Genomic DNA, 20,997 nt, shown 5'->3' with positions numbered 1-20,997 from the left:
TGAAAGTGAAAGAGAAAGAAACAGAGAAAAAGAAAAGAAAGAGAAGAAAGAAAGAGAAAGAGAAAACGAAAGTGAAAGCGATGAGAGAGAAGGAGAAACATAACGAGAGAAAGTAGAAGATTAGAAATGAGAGAGAGAGAGAGAGGAGGTACGGTAACAAACATCTCAAAATACACGACAAACAAACAAACCGAAAAGCTAAAAAAAAAAAATATATATATCAAGAAGTTTTTATCCTAACCAGAAATTCCTGCTCCGAAGACAAGATAAACACAACCCAGCCCGAGACATATACATTTACATTACTCGGCGCTAAAACACTTGCTTGCCACACCACCAAAACTCTTCCATTACTTCCCTGCCTGAGGTAATAGTAGTATTTAATAAGTTATGGGGATAGTTTGGCTCTTCCATTTTTGTGACGGAATTAGTTTAGATGTGTTGGGTTTTTACATATGTTCCTCCTCCTCCTCCTCTTCTTCTTCCTCCTCTTCCTCCTCCCATCACGCTTACTCTTCCATTCATTCCATCTTTCTTTTCCTATCACATTCCTCCTCCTCCCTCTTTCCTTCCGTTTCCTTTCTCATATATTTATTTTTCCTCTTTCTTTCTTCCTTCCTTCTTTTCTTCATCCCCTCTTCCTCTTCCTGTTACATTCCTTCTCTCCTCTCCTCTCTTTTTCTTTTTTCTCCTCCTCCCTCTTTCCTTCCGTTTCCTTTCTCATATATTTATTTTTCCTTTCTTTCTTCCTTCCTTCCTTCTTTTCTTCATCCCCTCTTCCTCTTCCTATCTCATTCCCCCTCTCCTTTCCTCTCTTTCCTTTTCCTCCTCCCTCTTTCCTTCCCTTTCCTCACTCACATATGTTTATTTTTCCTTTCTTTCTTTCTTCCTTTCTTTATCCCCTCTTCCTATCACATTCCTTCTCTCCTTTCCTCTCTTTCTTTTTCCCTTCCTCCTCCCTCTTTCCTTCCCTTCCTCGCCCACATATATTCATTCTTTCCTCTCTTCTCGTCTCCACAGTTAAGTCGACATATTACACTCTGTCGAAAAAAGTGATATAAAAGAAATCAACAAAACTAACTATAACCACACCTTGGAAAACGTGTTATAAGAGCGAAATCAGCCGCATTAGTGTTCTTGAAGACTAATACGAGGGTTAAAAAAATCAGGCGGCTGTCAATACGATAACATACGCAGCAAAAAAAATATCGTCACCCTCATAAAATAATCGCCTATGTCATTTTTCAACGATTTCCAGGTTTTTATTTACATCAATTTTTCATCATGTGACGCCCATTTCTGTAGAGTTGCCTTCATTATTCAGGGTTTGAGTGTAACAGAACTGGCCTTTTCAATTCTGCCTAAATCTTAAGCCAAATGAGATGATGACAGTTCTTTTCTGATTTCCTGAGAAGTAGGAAATAATGACTTAGGCGGTTTGTTTACGAAGGAGAAAACGGGAAGAAAATGTGATGCTGCTTTATAACACAGACTACGCCATAAAAATCAGTGCAGGTTTAAGAAGAGAATGAAGACGTCAAGAGGAACTGACTGCATTAACATTATGAAACTCTAAGAGGGCCCAAAACACCATGGTAATCTCTCTCTCTCTCTCTCTCTCTCTCTCTCTCTCTCTCTCTCTCTCTCTCTCTCTCTCTCTCTCTCTCTGAAGGTCAAAGCAAAGTCACTGATGAGAGAGAGAGAGAGAGAGAGAGAGAGATATGGATAGCAAAAGAAGACAGGCGTGATGACAAAAGAATGTGTTAAAGAAAATACCGAGAAAGGAGGAGAAAAGAAAATATACGAGAAGAAAAGAAAAATGTGAACAGAAGAAATAGCGAGTGAGCGTTTGGACGAAAAAAAAAAAAATCTTATTCGGTCATTTTATTTTCGTGGCAAGAATTTTTCAAGGTGTGATTTTTAATATTTTCTGTATCTCTCTATATTGTGTTGCTTTTATGTTTTATTATTCGGATTTGACTTTATTCTCTTTCTCTATCAATAATTATTCTACCACGAAGGGGTCAGAATGTTTCCTGAATCCATCTTTTTTTTTTTTTTTACAACAACGAAGACAGCTCAAGGGCACACACAAAAAAAGAAAACAATAATGAAAAAAAGCCCGCTACTCGCTGCTCCTAAAATATCTAATCTGTATTGTGTTGCTTTTATGTTTTATTATTCGGATTTGACTTTATTCTCTTTCTCTATCAATATTTATTCAGCAACAAAGGAGGCAGCTCAAAGGAAAAACAATAAAATAAAAAGATATATACAGAAAAAGTTCACCATGTCGCTCCTCCCAAAGATGCAAAGTAGAACGCTTAAATTAAGAACTCAGAATCATCTACCTTATTAATCCATCTTTAATTCTCTTTCATATATTAATTAGAGTCAATCAGCCTTAGGTATCATTCTCTTAATAAAGTAATTCTCCTATAAATCAGCCTAATTCTCTTAATAATTAACCAAGGTATCATTCCCTCATTAATTAGATTCAATTCAGCCTAAAGCATCATTCCTCTTTCAAGTATTAAGATTCAATGAGCCTCAAATAACGACTGTCTCAAGGGACTCCAGTAAGTTTGAGGCAGGGGTCAGATGGGCTGGGCAGGGTACTCACCTGTTCTGAGGCCGGCCAGGTGAGCGGAGGAGCCTGGCCGCACGTGCTTCACGAAGATGGTGTCGAGGGGGTCGAGGGAGGACAGGGGCTCCGGTGCTTCGCCATGGTCACCCAGCAGCTCCTGGAACGGCGAAGAGAAATCAGTGAACCTTCTCAAGTTTTGTCAATTATCAACTTAAATGAATTATTGTTATTTGATTTTCCTCCAGTCAACTTTATCAAGCTCTATATCAATTATTAACTTATCCTATTAATTTTTATTTGATCTTTCTCTAGCCAGCCTCGTCAAGCTTTATCAATAATAATAAATTTGTATTAGGCCTACTCTTTGTCGTTTTTTCCCCCCCAGCCTTTCCTACATCAAAGGGCATAAGTATAAATTCCAGAAAAAAAGAAGCCCATATTAGTATGCATCATCACACACCACATTCATTTCTGGAAAGTTCAGAGAGCTTCAGGTTTTAACAATATTAACTTATGCTACTCATTTCTTTTTTCTCCAGACATTTCTTTACATGAGGAAGCAGTCAAGAGCATAAGAAAAAAAAGCTAAAAGATTCTGGTGTTACTGAAGGCACTATCATACAACACACTGATTTCACCTTTTCACAACTGCCTAACTACTTTTCAGCTATATCAGTCATTTACTTACATATGATTTTATTTTATTTTAATGTGTTTCCCGGCCAAACATAGATACAGACTCACTGACATCTACCTTTTCTTCATTTTTTTTTTTTGTCCATGTAGAGACAAACATCCACAACATCAGTGGTGCTATTCCACCATCTTCATTTTATCGTACTTTCTCTTCACTTATTTTACTTTGTTACCAACTCCCAAGACTCATATTCATATCATTAGTCATTCTTATTAACTAAGTGAGGTTTATCAAATTACCATACACTCTCCCTATCTACGTTTACTGTGAAACATGAAGACGCATTCAAACTTTTCATAAACTCCGGCCTGGGACCAGAACACCGAGTGATCGCTTTATATCGACGATGATAATGATTAAGGATGCCAGCCCCCTCCCGCCACCACGCACCACAGCGGCGATGAAGACGACTACAAAACAGCCAGCAGTCAAGGCAAGGAATGGAAATGTGGTTGTGATGACGTTGTTGTTGTTGATAATGATGATGATGATTAGCATTTAGACCACCACAACCATCATCACCATCACCACCATCATCACCACCAACACCACCACCACCACCACCACCATCACCACCACCACCACCATCATCACCACCACCAACACCAACAAAAGCACTAAGGTCTACAAAACAGTCGTCAAAGTAGAAGGTTACGACTGGGCCACCGGGATGCTCTCTCTCTCTCTCTCTCTCTCTCTCTCTCTCTCTCTCTCTCTCTCTCTCTCTCTCTCTCTCTCTCTCGAGGCATTAATGGCCACTTTTATGACACTCGGTTCATGCCTCGGCCACGTTCTTTGTGCTTCCAAACAAAAAAAGAACAACGGCCGAGGAGGGGAAGAAAGGAGGAGGCGAGGCGAGGCGAGGCACAGACGAGCCTTTCCTTTCCGTCTTGTTTCCTTGGCGTGGAAGAGGAGGAGGTGAAGGAGGAGGAGGAGAAGTAGGAGGAGAAGGAAGAGGAGGAGGAGAGGAAGAGAAATGATGATGATGGCAAAAAGAATAGTAAGAAGATAAAGGAAAGGAATAAGAGGAAAGAAAAGGAAGAGGAAGAAGAAAAAGAGCAAGAAGAATAATCAGAAGACCACGAAGTACTGAGGAAGAAGGACAAGATGAAGAAAAAAAACGAAGATGAAGAAAAAGAAGAAATAGAGAAGAAGAATAAGAATAAGAAGAAAAAAAGAAGGAAACAAAGAAAACGAAAAAGAAGAAAAGGGTGAAAAAGAAGACAACGAAAAAGACGAGAAACGACGACAACGAATTTAACGAGCCGAGTTATAGCTTGCTCTTAAGGGCTGGGAGGGCAGGGGCAGGGCAGGCAGGGTGACAGGGTGGCAGGTGGCACGGTTATGATGCGGCGAGCCATGAAGCCACGCCAATCACCAGACGCCCGCGCACGCCCATCACCAGACGCCCCCGCACCGCCCAAGCCTCGAGGGTCGCCAGCCGGGGCATAAACATAGACATTACTGAGCCGAGCGACGACACACCAAGCCATAGGACGAAGTGACTAATGGGGAGACGGCTTGGAGGGGAGGAGGGAGAGTATGCAGGTGGAGGAGGAAGGCAATGTAGGTGGAGGAAGAGTATGGAGGTGGAAGTGGATAGGGAAGGAGGGCCGGTAGGTGGAGAGGGATAGGAAAAGGGCAGGAAGATGGTGATGGAAAGGGAAGGGAGATGGATAGGGAAAGGAAGGGAGGAAGGTATAAAGGGAGGAGAGGTGGATAGGGAGGGGAGGTGAACAGGGAAAGGAAGGGAGGAAGGTATAATGGGAGGAGAGGTGGATAAAGAAGGTGGATAGGGAAGGTGGGTAAGGAAGGCAAGGATTTTGTTTTACTTTAAATATCCGTTTTTTCAATGTATTACACAAACGAATCTTGAAGCGTAACCATAACGAATTCTTCTTCTTCTTCCTCTTCTTCTTCTTCTTCTTCATTATCCCCTTTTTTTAATACACTCTCTTACTCTCCTAATTATTACCGATGCAAATCTAATTATGGGTCCGCAACTAATTCTACTCTCTTATTGATATTCATATTGATATTCTTCTGCTTATTATTATTATTATCCTCCTCCTCCTCCTCCTCCTTCCTCATTACCATAACTACCACCATCACCACCACCACCACCACTATTATTATCCCCACTAATATATTCCCATCCTCATTATTTCCCGCCCAAATCAGATACACGGACACACACACCTCACCCCACGCAAGGCAAGCACCCTCGGAGGACACCACTAATATTAACGCACGCCACACACCCTTGCTCTTCCCTCTACGCCACTAATATTAACGCACGCCACACACCCTTGCCCTTCCCTCTACGCCACTAATATTAACGCACGCCACACACCCTTGCCCTTCCCTCTACACCACTAATATTAACGCACGCCACACACCCTTGCCCTTCCCTCTACACCACTAATATTAACGCACGCCACACACCCTTGCCCTTCCCTCTACACCACTAATATTAACGCACGCCACACACCCTTGCCCTTCCCTCTACGCCACTAATATTAACGCCACACACCCTTGCCCTTCCCTCTACACCACTAATATTAACGCACGCCACACACCCTTGCCCTTCCCTCTACACCACTAATATTAACGCACGCAACACACCCTTGCCCTTCCCTCTACACCACTAATATTAACGCACGCCACACACCCTTGCCCTTCCCTCTACGCCACTAATATTAACGCACGCCACACACCCTTGCCCTTCCCTCTACACCACTAATATTAACGCACGCCACACACCCTTGCCCTTCCCTCTACACCACTAATATTAACGCACGCCACACACCCTTGCTCTTCCCTCTACGCCACTAATATTAACGCACACACACCCTTCCCTCTACTCCTCTAATATTAACGCACGCCACACACCCTTGCTCTTCCCTCTACACCACTAATATTAACGCACGCCACACACCCTTGCTCTTCCCTCTACGCCACTAATATTAACGCACGCCACACACCCTTGCTCTTCCCTCTACACCACTAATATTAACGCACGCCACACACCCTTGCCCTTCCCTCTACACCACTAATATTAACGCACGCCACACACCCTTGCCCTTCCCTCTACACCACTAATATTAACGCACGCCACACACCCTTGCCCTTCCCTCTACACCACTAATATTAACGCACGCCACACACCCTTGCCCTTCCCTCTACACCACTAATATTAACGCACGTCACACCCTTGCCCTTCCCTCTACACCACTATTATTAACGCACTCCAGACACCATTGCACTTCACTCTAAACCACTAATATTAACGCACGCCACACACCCTTGCCCTTCCCTCTACACCACTAATATTAACGCACACCACACACCCTTGCCCTTCCCTCTATGCCACTAATATTAACGCACGCCACACACCCTTGCCCTTCCCTCTATGCCACTAATATTAACGCACGCCACACACCCTTGCTCTTCCCTCTACACCACTAATATTAACGCACGCCACACACCCTTGCCCTTCCCTCTACACCACTAATATTAACGCACGCCACACACCCTTGCCCTTCCCTCTACACCACCAATATTAACGCACGCCACACACCCTTGCCCTTCCCTCTAAAACACTAAGATTAACGCACTCCACACCCCATTGCCCTTCCCTCTACGCCACTAATATTAACGCACGCCACACACCCTTGCTCTTCCCTCTATGCCACTAATATTAACGCACGCCACACACCCTTGCCCTTCCCTCTACACCACTAATATTAACGCACGCCACACACCCTTGCTCTTCCCTCTACACCACTAATATTAACGCACGCCACATACCCTTGCCCTTCCCTCTACACCACCAATATTAACGCACGCCACATACCCTTGCCCTTCCCTCTACACCACTAATATTAACGCACGCCACTCACACTTGCGCTTCCCTCTACACCACTAATATTAACGCACGCCACACCCTTGCCCTTCCCTCTACACCACCAATATTAACGCACGCCACATACCCTTGCCCTTCCCTCTACACCTCGACTATTAACTCCAGCATCACACCCTTGCCCTTCCCTCTACACCACTAATATTAACGCACGCCACACACCCTTGCCCTTCCCTCTACACCACTAATATTAACACGCCACACACCCTTCCCTCTACACCACTAATATTAACGCACGCCACACACCCTTGCCCTTCCCTCTACACCACTAATATTAACGCACGCCACACACCCTTGCCCTTCCCTCTACACCACTAATATTAACGCACGCCACACACCCTTGCCCTTCCCTCTACACCACTAATATTAACGCACGCCACACACCCTTGCTCTTCCCTCTACACCACTAATATTAACGCACGCCACACACCCTTGCCCTTCCCTCTACACCACTAATATTAACGCACGCCACACACCCTTGCCCTTCCCTCTACACCACTAATATTAACGCACGCCACACACCCTTGCCCTTCCCTCTACACCACTAATATTAACGCACGTCACACACCCTTGCCCTTCGCTCTTTCTCTTACACGGGTCAGCACGAGGATGATCACAGGGACACAAGGCCTTCCACGGTGACAAGAAGAAGAGGATGAACAACAACAAGAACAGCAACGACAACAATAGTAACAGTAATAACAAAACATCGATCGAAGCTAAAAGAAAACACCCAAGAAGATTACACTTAACACGAACGCAAACATAAACAATATAATAGTGGAGATGACATGTGCTTTCACTCTCTCTCTCTCTCTCTCTCTCTCTCTCTCTCTCTCTCTCTCTCTCTCTCTCTCTCTCTCTCTCTCTCTCTCTCTCTCTCTCTCTCTCTCTCTCTCTCTCTCTCTCTCTCTCTCTCTCTCTCTCCTTCCTACTTCGCCTCTTCCATTATCAGATAAGACTTCCACTTCTTCTATTCTCCTCCTCCTTCCTCTGGTTGCATTCAAGGATTCTTAAGAGTACTCCTGATGTTCTTTTTCCCCCTTTTTCCATGCCTCCCTCCTTCTCTCCCTCTCTCCCTCTTCCCTTTGCTCCTCCTTTCCATCCTTCTCTCCTTCCTTTGTTGCCTCCTTCAACCCATTTCCTTCTTGCTTCTTCTCCTCCCACAACTTTATCCTTCCCTGCATGTTACTTTTTTTTTACTCGAACTAAAGAAACTAGGAGGAAGAGGAAAAGGAGGAACAAGAGGAGAAGTAAGAGAAAGAGGAGGAGGAGGAGGAGGAGGAACAAGAGGAGGAAGAGGAAAAGGAGGAACAAGAGGAGAAGAAGTAAGAGGAGGAGGAGGAGGAAGAGGAACAAGAGCAAGAGGTGGCAGAACAAGATTAGGAGTGAGTGAAAGTACACATGACGAGAGAAGAAAGTTGTCTCGTAATGATAAGGGAGGGAAAAAAAAGATCGCTTCTCTCTCTCTCTCTCTCTCTCTCTCTCTCTCTCTCTCTCTCTCTCTCTCTCTCTCTCGTTCCATTCATTTCCCTTTCCCTTCCTTCCTTCCTTCCTTCCTTCCCCTTTCCCTTTCCCTTTCCATCCGGCTGGTCACGCCTCTTCCATTTCTGCACGCTTCTCTACCCTCACACCTCTCTCCCTCTTCTCTTTCCTCCAGCTCCTCTCTTCTTCTTCCTCCAATCCTTCTTTTTTTCCTCCAATCCCTTTATACCATTTCTTCATTCTTTTTTCCCTCCCTTCTTCTAATTTCTCCCAATCTTTCTTTGCAATGTTAGTGGTGGTGGTATTATAGCAGTAGTAGTAGTAGTAGTAGTAGTAGTAGTAGTAGTAGAAGAAAAAGAAGAAGATATTGATGAAGAAAAAGATGATATTGATGAAGAGGAAGAAGGGAAACAGGAAGAGGAAGAAGAAGAGAAAGAAGAGGAGGAACAAGCAGAAGTAGTAGTAGTAGTAGTAGTAGTAGTAGTCGTAAAACAAGTAATGGCCGTCATCCCAGCCCCTCAAGTCGTGCAAGTGTCGCCGTCTCAGCCACGAGGCCTCAAAGAAGTACTCACGACCTCGTATTTACCGCCCCTCAACCCCCCCACGACCCCCCTCCAGCATGAACGACCCCCCATTACTCCATCGACCCCTTCCTTCAACACACGACCCCCCCCCATCACGCCCCCTCGAATCCCCATCACTACCCCCATCAACTTAAATTTAATCGCCACGTCGCCTTTCTCTCTCTCTCTCTCTCTCTCTCTCTCTCTCTCTCTCTCTCTCTCTCTCTCTCTCTCTCTCTCTCTCTCTCTCTCTCTCTCTCTCTCCATTACTGTTCTTTAATTTCCCATCATTGCCCCATCACCATATTCTTTCTTCCCATCACTAACATTTTTTTTACTTCCCCATTTTTTCCCCCATCAACTTAGCTTACATCATCCTTTCATATCTCTTCCCATCAGTTTTCTTTTCTTCCTCCGTCACTCCCATCACCTTTTTCCTCATCCCATTCAGTGTACCAATCTTCCCATCACTCCCCCATCACCTTTTTCTCTCCCCATCATTGTCTTCCTTCCCTTCATTGATTTTGTTCTTTCTCATTCATTGTGAACATATGACCTCCCACCACTCCCCCATCACCTTCCTTTCTCTCCCCATCACTCCCATCCTTTCTCATTTTCCCATCATCATTTTTCTTTTCTCTGCACCATCATGTCCACCCTTCCCCCCATCACCTTCCTTTCTCTCCCCATCACTCCCATCTTTTCTCATTTTCCCATCATCATTTTACTTTTCTCTTCACCATCATGTCCTCCTTGCTCCCCATCACCTTCCTTTCTCTCCCCATCACTCCCATCCTTTCTCATTTTCCCATCATCATTTTACTTTTCTCTTCACCATCATGTCCCCCTTGCTCCCCATCACCTTCCTTTCTCTCCTCATCACTCCCATCCTTTCTCATTTTCCCATCATCATTTTACTTTTCTCTTCACCATCATGTCCACCCTTGTCCCCAATCACCTTCCTTTCTCTCCTCATCACTCCCATCTTTTCTCATTTCCTCATCATCATTTTTCTTTTCTCTTCACCACCATGTCCACCCTTGCCCCCATCTTTGCCTCTCATCATCTTATATGGCCCCTTCACTTTTATTTACCTTTAACTTATCACCTTCTTCTCTCCTTCTCCATCTCACCATTTACTTTCTCCTTCCTCACTGGTCATGCTACCCCAGGCACCAGTCTCTGCTCCCTTCAACTTATATCGACTCTTCCATTTTCGTAAACAACTACACTAACTTTCATTCTTAAATCCCCTTCTTCATTTAGTTTTTTCCTTCCCCGATCAATGTAAGTCCCCAAGGCGTTTCATCCTTACCCCCGCCAACTTGTATCTCCCCATCATCATCTTTAATCTCCCTATCATCTTCTTTGCTTCTTTCATTCTCAACTCCCCTTCGTCTTCCCCTCTTTTCCCTTCCCCAGAGAATTATGTCCCCAAGACCTCTCAAATTTACCCCCTTCATCTTCTTTTAGCTCCCTATCTTCTATCAATTCCTCTTGTCCCATCAATTTACTTCCTTCCTTTTATAAACACTCACTGATATCCCATACCTTCCCCATTACCTTTTAACGTCCCATCACTTTCTTCTCTCATTCCCATCATTATCTACCAACTTGTTACCCCATCACAGTGTTTTCCTTCCTATCACTTTTCTTTCTCCCTTTCACCCCTTCCCATCGCCCATCTTCATCCTACCATTACCATTTCTCCTTCCCTTCACTCCTCATCCACTATATTAGCCCATCACCCTCCTTTCTCCTTCCCATTATTGCCCATCAGTTTATATCATCCCATCACCTTCCTTTCCCCATTCCTCCCCTTCCCATCAACCATCTTCATCCCACCATTTCCATTTCTCCTTCCCATCACTCCTCATCCACTTAAATCATCCCATCACCCTCCTTTCTCCTTCCCATCCCTTCCCATCATTGACAACCATTTCCCATCACCTTCCTTTCTCTTTCCCATCTCTCCCCATCACCTTCCCATCATTGACTACCATTTCCCATCACCTTCCTTTCTCTTTCCCATCTCTCCCCATCAGTTTACATCACCCCATCACCTTCCATTCCCCTTTCCATCATTGCCCATCAACTAATACCACACCAGTAGTACCTCCTTTCATCACTTCATCCCCCCCCCCCCCCCATCAATTTCTACCTTTCCTCCTTCCCATTATTCTCCTCCCCATCACTCAAGATACTCTTCAAACGTCTTTTACAACCAGTTTTTTCTTCTTCTATTTCCTCCCCTATAACTCTCTCCATATACATCATCTCCTAAGCATCCTCCAGCATCTTTATCTCCTCTCCACACCTCACCATCACCGCCATCACCAGCAGGTCCTGTCAAACTGTTACTTTCCCTTGCATGTAGAGCCGCTTCTCCTCTGTTCGTCCCTCCCTTCATGATTCTCTCTCTCTCTCTCTCTCTCTCTCTCTCTCTCTCTCTCTCTCTCTCTCTCTCTCTCTCTCTCTCTCTCCCCCCCATCTCTCTCTTCTACTTCTTTTCTTCTTTTTGTTCTTGTTCTTCTTGCTCTTCTTTTCTTTTTGTTCTTGTGTTTTTCTTCTTTTTCTTCTTTTTCTTTTTCTTCTTTTCCTCATCCTTCTTCTTCTTATTATTATTATTCTAATTCTCCTCCTTTTTCTTCTTCTTTTTCTCCTCCTCCTCCTGCTCCTCCTTCTTCTTCTTCTTCTTCTTCTTCTTCTTCTTCTTCTTCTTCTTCTTCTTCTTCTTCTTCTTCTTCTTCTTCTTCTCCTCCCCTACCTCAAACATCGCTGTCCACTTTGTTTACTTCTTATTTTGCACGTTTTAAGTTAAGTGGCGAAACAACCGCGCGCGCACACACACACACACACACACACACACACACACACACACACACACACACACGTGACCAACAAGCCAAGTCCACACAGCTTACAACGGGGGTCATGCAACTTTACAAATGATATTTTCTCTTAAGTTACAAACGAAACGACCTTTTTTTACATTTTATAATTAGTGTTTATGCTTTTTAACGACCCTTTGCTTGTTTAGATATAGATAGATAGATAGATAGATAGATAAATTGAGAGAGAGAGAGAGAGAGAGAGAGAGAGAGAGAGAGAGAGAGAGAGAGAGAGAGAGAGAGAGAGAGAGAGAGAGAGAGAGAGTGTGTAGCAGACATTTAGACAGATTCAGACAGACAGGCAGACAGATAAAGACATACATTCACAGAGACGGGCAGAGTGTGTGTACGCCTTGACACACAGACACACTAACACCGATACACATGAACTGACACGCACACACACACACGCACACGCACACACACTTGAGTTGATACAGGCAAAGGTGGGAAAATAATATATATCTTTAATAAAAAAAATCTGAGTGTTATGGAATTTATTGCAGTCAAGTTAACCTTATCTCCTCCTCCTCCTCCTCGTCCTCCTCCTCTGCACCTGATACGATAACACTTCCTGACACATTTGGATCAACTCGTCACATCAAGATAACACTTTAAGCTTTTTTGTATCTTTTTTTTTTTCGTCCTTGAACTCCCTCCTACCGTGAAAAAATATATATCACTCCGCACTCACAGGAAGTCAATCAAGCGGCAAAGAGTAGCAGCTGATAAAACACTTGAGCCAAACGGGAAAAAAAAGAGGAACGGGGTCGCCACTTAAGTCTCGTGTTCCATATTTCTGGCGATAACGCAGAAGCATGTTTTTTTTTCTTTCTCACCCTTAATGAGTTCTTAGCTGATGGGCAACGATGGGAAGGTGAAATAAGGGTGATGAAATGATTAAGTGATGGGAAATGATAATGAAAAAGGAGGGTGATGGGAATTATAAGGAGAAAGGAGGGTGATGGGAATTATAAGGAGAAAGGAGGGTGATGGGAATTATAAGGAGAAAGGAGGGTGATGGGAATTATAAGGAGAAAGGAGGGTGATGGGAATTATAAGGAGGAAGGAGGGCGATGGGGTGATATGCTAGCCAGTGATGGGAAGGCGAAAGCAAGTTGATGGGATGCTAAAATTGGATAAATAAGGGTTATGATTAAGTGATGGGAGAAAGGAGGGTGATGGGATATGATGCTAGCCAGTGATGGGAAGGTGAACGCAAGTTGATGGGATGCTAAAATTGGATAAATAAGGGTGACGGGATGATCAAGTGATGGGAAAAAGGAGGGTGATGGGGTGATATGCTAGCCAGTGATGGGAAGGTGAACGCAAGTTGATGGGATGCTAAAATTGGATGAGTAGTGATGGGAAGGAGAAATGGAAATGGTGGAACGATAATGGGTGATGGGAAGGGTTAAAAAAGGAGAAAGGAAAGTTATTTGAAGGGGAAGCACTGTGCTGAAGTAAGTGAGGGTATCAGGACGCCTCTCCCCGAAACTGATTTCTCTTATTGGACACTACTCTATTTAGGAGCGGTAAGTAGCGGGCTTTTTTTTATAATGTTGTTTTCTTCTTTTTTTTTTAACGCCCTTGCACTGTCTCCTCTGCTGTAAAAAAAAAAAAAGTTGGTAGATAATGATGGGAATGAGAAAAGAAAGTGATGGGGCGTTAAAAAGTAAGGGGGAAGGGATGGGAAATGTGTAGGAATTAAATTAGTTTGGCACAATGTCAAAGGAAAGGAAGACGATAAGGAAAGTGACATATTTTTTCGTAATTATTAAAGTGATGTTATTTTTCTTCTTTTGTATCATGTGTTATAAAGAAACGAAGGTATTTTGTTATCTAAATCTACTAATTCTTATTTGTTTATTATTTTGCTTCCTTTTCTTGTCTCGTCCTTCTGTGCATTCAACGTTTATGTAGTCTGTCTGTCTGTCTGTCTGTCTGTCTGTCTGTCTGTCTCTCTCTCTCTCTCTCTCTCTCTCTCTCTCTCTCTCTCTCTCTCTCTCTCTCTCTCTCTCTCTCTCTCTCTCTCTCTCTCTCTCTGCCACACCAGCAACCTCCCTACAAACTCTATAAACCCTCCCCTGACGAACCCCCTCCCTACCCGCTCCCTTCCTCTCCCCCTTCCCCCTCCCTTCTCCCCGCCCCCCGCCAGGTGTTGTGTGGCCTATAAGAGCGATGAGGCACACACACTCCCCTCTTCACGCCACTTATCCGTCATTCCTCCGCGCGAACCAGTTGTCAGGCGCAGAGAAAGGCCTTGCAATTTTTCTCCTTTCGGCTCTGGGTATTCTGGGGTAGGTTGACGTCTGCTGGGAAGGGAGGAGGGGGGCACTGGTAGGGAGGGTGTTGATAGATCGTGCTGGGTAGGGGGTCTGGGGATGGGGTGTAGGGAGCTGAGAGGAGAATGGGGGGTGAAATGTTTGAAGGCTGAAGGCTGGGGGAAGTATTGGAAGAGATGAAGAGATGGAGAGGCTGCTGAGAGGCTACTGGGAGACTTCTGCAGGGGCTGGGGAGGTATGGGGACTAGTTGGGGGCAAGTGAAATGTTAAGGGAGGGTGAGGGAAGGGGCTGCTGGACGTACTGGAGAGATGGGGGAAAGGGGAGGCTGTTGGGGGCTTCTGGAGGGGCTGGGGAACTAAGGAGGCATATGGGGAGGGCCTGGGGACTAGTGGGGAACAATAAAACACATGGGGAGGGACTGATAAGCTGATGGGAGTGATAGAAGAGCTGAAGAAAGGAAAGGAAGGGGAGGTAATTGAGGGGATGACTCCTGAAGATGGTGGGGGAGGGTGAAGCTCTTGGGGGAAGATGAAGGGGGGGCGAGGGAGGCCAGGTGGAGGGCTGGGGATGCTCAACGAAGGGGCAGCTGCAACATGGCACACCCTTCCTCCCCCTCCCTCCCCCCAGCCCTTCACACGGCAGATATCTTTATGGTCAATGTCTTGCTTTGTAAATGAGCAAGTCGAGCAGAACCGCGTGTGCTAAGCGGCATGGGGGGGGAGGGGGGGAAGCTGAGCAGGGAGTGAGGGGTAAGGGAAGGGGTGGGGGAGGGAGTGATGGGTGAGGGGAGTGGGGAGTGATTGGACAGGGTGTGGAGAAGGTGGGGGAGCGATGAGGGTGGGTGTGGGGGGTGAAGGGTGAGGGGAGTGACTGGGAGGGAGGGAGAAGGGGGTGAAGGGGAGGTGAGGGAGAGGTGAGGGGTGAGGGGAGGGTGAGGGAGGAGTGGGGAAGAATGGAGGGGAGGGGAATTTATGCTGTTGCTCCTCTGCCATTGAATCTTGAGTGTTGGGGAAGACATTGGAGGAGGAGGAGGAGGAGGAGGAGGAGGAGGAGGAAGCCAAGAAGTGAAGGGGTAATGAAGTGGTGAAGGACAGAGAGAGAGAGAGAGAGAGAGAGAGAGAGAGAGAGAGAACCAGGCTTTGTAGTGAGGGCTCCGTGGTTCAGTTCTCAAGTTTTTGTTTGTCTGTCTGGGCGGGTCAGTCGGCTCCCCCAGGGCCGCCGGGGGGCTTGACACGCCTCGCCCCGGCCTCTCACTCTCTTTATGCTAATGTCAAGATAAATAAGCAAGAGACAACAAACAATAGATAAATAAATAATAGATAAATTAGCAATATTTCGGCCACCTCTTTTGATTTTTTTTTTTTTTTAGGAGCAGCGAGTAGCGGGCTTTTTTTTTATTATTGTTTCCTTTTTTGTGCCCTTGAGCTGTCTCCTTTGTTGTAAAAAAAATATATATATGTATCCTTTTTTTTTACCTATCCGAGTTTCACCTTAGATTTGCCTCCTTTACTACAAGAAAAAAAAAGTATATGATGAGGTAAATCAAATATACTGAACCATAGTCAATGATACGGAGTCTATTACTGAACTATTTATTACTTGACATCCAGGTTTCGTATTCATAAGGTACCATTGCTACTCCCGGTGAGGTATATATGGGAGGTGAGAAGGGAGCTGAAGCCCTCCAAAGACCCTTCCCATGTCCTCACTAACCGTTTCCCTATTAGGAGCAGCGAGTAGCGGGCTTTTTTTTTTATTAATGTTTACTTTTTTGTGCCCTTGAGCTGTCTCCTTTGCTGTAAAAAAAAAAAAATAAATAAATAAAGACTCAAATCCTTGTGAGCCGTTGTGAAGCAGGCTTTAGGAACACTGGCTTTGGCAACGCAATAACTCACAGCGACACACAAGGCTGGTGAAGACATGAGTGAAGAGCCTTGTAAACCGCGATGAAACTTAAAAAAGCAGTCAAGAGGCTTTATGAATACGATTATAAGCCTTGTGAGCTGCAGAGTCGTGAAAAGTAGCAAATAAGCTTTCTTTAAATACTCCTCCTCCTCCTCCTCCTCCTCCAAAGTCTTCCCCAACACTCAAGATTCAATGGCAGAGGAGCAACAGCATAAATTCCCCCCCTCCCCTCCATTCTTCCCCACTTCTCCCTCCCCCTCCCCTCTCCCTGCTCCTCTCCCTCACCTTCCCTTCACCCCCTTCTCCCTACCTCCCAGTCTGTGCCTTGTAAGCCCAGTGCGTCAGAGGGGAAATATGGTGCTTGGAAATTCATAATCTTGTGAAAATCTCGACTGTCATGCTATTTCCAAGTGGTAAGAGAGGAAGATGACAGCAAAATTCCAAATAATATCGAAAAATGTGAAAACTTGGACTATAAGCGATCTTCAAGGTGGTTAGAAAGGAAGACGATGACACTCAGGGTTGGTGATTTTTTTTTTTTTTAAATATGAAAAAATCTGAATCTTTTGTTTAAATCAGATTTTTTTATTAATCACATATATATATATATATATATATATATATATATATATATATATATATATATATATATATATATATATATATATATATATATATATATATATATATATATATATATTAGTTTAAAACACATTTTGGAGTGTTTTTGCAGCATGTTGCATCATCTCTCACTTGGTTACAATGTGTCTGAACCTGTCAAGCAGCCCAGTAGCCACTGACCAGGATTGTATAATTTCTCTCAGGCTCTGTTCTGTTTCTCTTACATCATGTTAGGACATAGCCGGACTTGTGCCACGGTGTAGTAGTTTGACTGCTAAGGTGTTACAGGCCAGCCACTCATTCCTGAGCTAACAGCAAGAGCGTAGAGATGTCACTGACCACAAGGATAGGAAGAGTGATCCAGTGTGGGAACATTTTAACAGAATTCCTTCAAAGTCTGGGAAAGCATGGAGAGCTATATGCAAACAGTGTAAACTGGAGTTACAAGGAATAGTAGCAAGACTGAAAAGAACCAAATTTATTGTCATAAGAATTAAAATCCTTATTTTTTAAAGATTTTGAATTTCGATTTCAAAGAATTTTTATGAACTACTTTCAAAGAAGTGTATCATTATTTTTCAAAGACTGCTTTTGCAGTATAAATTCAATGTGCTTTTGTTTTAAATACAGGCCAAAATAATTTTCTTTTTTAAATTCACTACTTCAGGAAATAAGTACAGTTCATTATAAGTAAACGTCTCTGATTTCCTTTTTTTAATAGCATGTGGAATTTTTTGTTATACTGTATTGTAAAAGGAAGTGCTTTAATATTCTACTCCTCAGATATAAGTAGTTCATTACAAGTAAAACCCTTTGATTTAATTTTTTAATGGAATGTGGAGATTTTTGTTGTATTGTAAAAGGAAGCTTTTAGTGTTCTATTCCTCAGATATATATAGAGAGCAGGCGTAAGTATGTGTTTGTTTCTATATTTTTCCTTTACATTCCATGTTAGTTTGGGCAGAAGTAAATATTGATTTAAATCAATGATTTTTTTTAAATCATTTGATTTAAATCTTGATTTAAATCACTGATTTAAATCATCATGATTTAAATCGGCCAACCCTGATGACACTTATAGTAGTTTCTTAGACGCGTCCGCCTCTCACATATCAACTATTTTCAAAGGCCCAAAAGAAGATTAATCGGGTTCTAATGAGTGTTTCTTATAGGTTCGTGGCATAGAAGAAGGGTCAAACTACCACCAGGGTCATAAAACTCCCCCTAGAAATGCCCCAAACTCCCACGAAAGCCTTGTCAAATGTGTGGGCTTGGGCGACGATATGTTTAAGAATATGGCCATTAACCCGGTACCAGCGACGGGCCAAATTTGTGGCTTTACCGTGCACCAGCGACGGGCCAAATTTGTGGCTTTACCGTGTACCAGCGACGGGCCAAATTTGTGGCTTTACCGTGTACCAGCGACGGGCCAAATTTGTGGCTTTACCGTGCACCAGCGACGGGCCACATTTTTGCCATGATATAAACCCCCAAAATAGATGATGCATAAACTGATCACAAATGCGTTGATATATATTATAAAATGGTTTGCGTGAGTGATGATTTTTTCTCATTTTTCTCGCTTAGGGGCCTTTTAGAAACATGATCCCTGCAGCTACCGGGTTAAAGTCGAAAGTGTATCGAGTAAGGTGAAAACTTCGACTACTATGCGATTTATTAAGAGGTTCATCAGCTGACAACATTAAAATTCCTATTCATGTCGAAGAAGGTTGTATTATTGACTTGTTAAGCGATTTTCAGGTGATCAAGGAGGAAGATAACAACACTAAAACTCGAATTAACGTCGGAAAAGATGAAAAACTTGGACTATTATGCGTTCACCAAGTGGCCTGAGAGGAAGACTCGAGATAGTGCCGAGAAATGTGAAAACCGCTACTGTGATATTTTGAAGCGGTCAGGGAGGAAGATGGCAACACTTAAACTGGAAACGTCAGAAGAGAAGAAAGAAAGTGGACTGTTATACGATATTCAAGTGATCAGAGGAGACGACACAAACTCAAAATAATGTCGAGAAATGTGAAAACCTCTACTGTGATATTTTGAAGCGGTCAGGGAGGAAGATGGCAACACTGAAACTCGAAACGTCAGAAGAGAAGAAAAAAAGTGGACTATATTACGATTTTCAAGTGGTCAGAGAAGACGACGACGACACAAACTCAAAATAATGTCGAGAAGTGTCAAAGCCTCTACTGTGAGACTCTCAAGTGGTCAGGGAGGAAGATGACGGGACTAAAATTCCAAATAATGTCAAAATAGGAGCTCTTAACCTAGTAGCTGCGTGGATCATGTTTCTTAAAGGCCCCGCTAAGCGAATTAATGAGAAAAAAATAATCGCTCTCGCACACCAGTTCATAATATATATCAACGCATTTGTGATCAGTTTATGCATCATCTATTTTTTGGGGGTTTCAATCATGGCAAAAATGTGGCCCGTCGCTGGTACACGGTAAAGCCACAAATTTGGCCCGTCGCTGCTACCGGGTTAAAGGGCTGTTATGCGATTTCCAAGTGGTTTAGGAGGAGTTAGGAGTTTGTCAAGGAGTTAGTTAGTTAGTAAGGAGGGAGACATGGGTACTAATCCGTGAAATGGCGTCAGAAAAGATGAAAACAACAGCTCTGCGCGGCTCCTTATCAGCATTAGCGGGGCGTCGGGGCTGTGTCACTTGGCAGGCGGGTCAGACACACACGCGCCGGGGCCAGGGACGCGGGGCCGAAGGACGAGGCGGGGCGAACAATTATGAAACTTAACTGCCCGAACTTGCAACACTCACCTAAACATTCTCTCTCTCTCTCTCTCTCTCTCTCTCTCTCTCTCTCTCTCTCTCTCTCTCTCTCTCTCTCTCTCTCTCTCTCTCTCTCTCTCTCTCTCGAGGCGGGGCGAACAATTATGAAACTTATCTACTCAAACTTGCAACACTCGCCTAAACATCTCTCTCTCTCTCTCTCTCTCTCTCTCTCTCTCTCTCTCTCTCTCTCTCTCTCTCTCTCTCTCTCTCTCTCTCTCTCTCTCTCTCTCTCTCTCTCTCTCTCTCTCTCTCTTGCTACCTACCTCTCGACCTACCTTTCTTTATTTTTTTTTTTTTACTTATTACTTTACTCATTTTAATCTTTCTCATTCTTTCTTATTTTCTCTCTCTCTCTCTCTCTCTCTCTCTCTCTCTCTCTCTCTCTCTTGCTATCTACCTCTCTCCCAACCTTGCCTCACTCTACCTTCCTCTCCCTTATATATCAACCTACCTTACCTTACCTTCCTCCCTCCCTCCCTACTAACCTATCTACCTCTACCTACTTTACCTCCCTCCCTCCCTACCTACCTGTGTGCCTACCTACTTATCTCTCCATCTCCCTTTCTCTCTCCACGTCCATGTCTATCTCTACTTTTTATTTACCTGTTCATTATCTCACCTGTCCATCTCCGTCTACCTGTCCGTCTGTCCGTCTGGCTCGCTACCTGACTCTCTCTCTCTCTCTCTCTGACCTAATGACAACAAGTGACTTTTTACACCTAAGTGAATTGACAGAGAAAAGCTGGCGCCGAGAGAGAGAGAGAGAGAGAGAGAGAGAGAGAGAGAGAGAGAGAGAGAGAGAGAGAGAGAGAGAGAGAGAGAGAGAGAGAGAGAGAGAGAGAGAGAGAGAGAGAGAGAGAGAGAGAGAGAGTGAGAGAGAGAGAGAGAGAGAGAGAGAGAGAGAGAGAGAGAGAGAGAGAGAGAGAGAGAGAGAGAGAGAGAGAGAGAGAGAGAGAGAGAGAGAGAGAGAGAGAGAGAGAGAGAGAGAGAGAGAGAGAGAGAGAGAGAGAGAGAGGGGAGAGACAGGGGCCAGGTGGGCTAACCCTCTCGACCCTACATGGGAAGGAAGATGAATAGGGAAGAGGAGGAGGAGGAGGAGGAGGGAGGGTAAGGATCGAGTCAGAGGGAGGGGAAAGAGAGGGTTAAAGAAAGGGGTCGCAGGATAAAAGAGGCAACAGAGTGTATATAAAAGGGGGAGTAAAAAGAAAAGGGAGCGGAAGAGGCGAGTAAACA

General features: G+C 44.2%; 1 protein-coding gene across 1 annotated transcript in view; it reads right to left on the bottom strand.

Moving 5' to 3' along the window:
* The window catches only part of LOC126982886 (uncharacterized), a 215,611-nt gene that overhangs the window by 168,435 nt on the left and 26,179 nt on the right, over positions 1 to 20,997 (bottom strand). The window contains exon 2 of the mRNA XM_050835167.1: positions 2,624 to 2,744. The gene's annotated coding sequence lies outside the window, so the exon portion shown is untranslated. The remainder of the gene's footprint in view (positions 1 to 2,623; positions 2,745 to 20,997) is intronic.

The sequence above is a fragment of the Eriocheir sinensis genome, chromosome 52 (genome assembly GCF_024679095.1).
Source record: "Eriocheir sinensis breed Jianghai 21 chromosome 52, ASM2467909v1, whole genome shotgun sequence".
Classification (NCBI taxonomy): domain Eukaryota; kingdom Metazoa; phylum Arthropoda; class Malacostraca; order Decapoda; family Varunidae; genus Eriocheir; species Eriocheir sinensis.
Note: the sequence above shows the minus strand (reverse complement) of the source record. Positions and strands in the feature narration are given on the sequence as shown.